Source organism: Sceloporus undulatus, chromosome 6, assembly GCF_019175285.1.
Source record: "Sceloporus undulatus isolate JIND9_A2432 ecotype Alabama chromosome 6, SceUnd_v1.1, whole genome shotgun sequence".
Lineage (NCBI taxonomy): Eukaryota > Metazoa > Chordata > Lepidosauria > Squamata > Phrynosomatidae > Sceloporus > Sceloporus undulatus.
The window spans coordinates 76,997,750-76,998,016 of NC_056527.1; positions in this window are offsets into that span (position 1 = coordinate 76,997,750).

A 267-nucleotide genomic window follows, 5' to 3' on the forward strand; every position below is an offset into this window, starting at 1 on the left:
CCCCCACTCTCTTCCAAGCCAGCATTCTCTGAAGATGCCAGCCACAGATGCTGGTGAAACTTCAGGAATAAACTCATCTAGAAGATGGCCACATAGCCTGAAAAACCCACAAAAAACTATGGATGCCAGCCATGAAAGCCTTTGACTTCACATTGGAAATCTCTACGGTATCAAATTGTTTTATTTCTGCAATGTGGCTACACTCCGAGTCAATCCACCACTCATCATCTTTTCCTTCTGCTTCCCATTCTGGGAAGTATTGCTGTC